This window comes from Mastomys coucha, unplaced genomic scaffold, assembly GCF_008632895.1.
Source record: "Mastomys coucha isolate ucsf_1 unplaced genomic scaffold, UCSF_Mcou_1 pScaffold7, whole genome shotgun sequence".
Classification (NCBI taxonomy): domain Eukaryota; kingdom Metazoa; phylum Chordata; class Mammalia; order Rodentia; family Muridae; genus Mastomys; species Mastomys coucha.
Genome location: NW_022196913.1, coordinates 31,472,605 through 31,473,607, shown reverse-complemented (window position 1 = coordinate 31,473,607; position 1,003 = coordinate 31,472,605).

The following is a 1,003-nucleotide window of genomic DNA, read 5'->3' as shown; positions in this document are numbered from 1 at the left end:
ATCACCAGCCCTAATTCTACATACTTACTCCTAAATCTTACATCTTACCTCTAATTCTATCTATATCTGTCTATATCTATATCCATATCTATATCTATCTCTATACATGCTTACTACTATTCTTTCTCTACATACTTACTATCTATCTCTATATCCAGCCCCCAGCCCTTGTGGGTTAAATACTTTCCCTGGTCCCAATCAGCATCAGCTACGTGGCAAAGCACAATAGGCTAGAGGAAAATCATGCCAGCTTGCATCACAAATTAAAGGCACACAGCTTTTCCTACTAAGGCTTGTTTATCTCAATGCTCTCTGCTCTGGCCTGAAACCAGGTGTTAAATATATATGTATATATATAGGGTGGCAGCTGCGGCTCCCCACAATGACAAAAAAAGATATTGTAGGTTTTGAAGAGGGGGTCTCTGGGAGGAGTGCGGGTACAAAAGAAAAACAAGAATGTGATTTAATTCTATTTACTTAAAATATGTTTTTAAATGTTAACAAATTCAGACAAATTGAAATCATGTAATTTTTCTCATCATAATGCAATAAAGGTTAATAAAAAAATAAAACAAACAAACAACAAAAAAAGAAAAAAAAATTGTGCCAAGGAGAGTGCATGCCTTTTTTAATGTATCTGAGGCTTCTTTATTCTTGGTAGGATAGAGTCATTGTTTAATTTTCAGTGATTTAATGAGGTGAGCCAGCGATATGTTGTAATTTTACATAAATTATGAATTGCCTTATTTGTAAACAAACTTCTGGTAATGGTAAAAATCTTTGTTACCTACATCTCCACATTAGTGAGATATTTGTTTATTTGGATTACAGGGGAAAATGAGAATTGGCAAACTTCGATTTTAGACATTAATATGTTTCAAGAATCCATTTTTATTTCTAATGAAGGATTCTTCACACAAAAGCATTCATACAAAGTTACAAATTAAAGATTAGTTCATGGGGAGGGGGGAGGCAACAGGGGTTTGTTTTTGTTTGTGTTTTT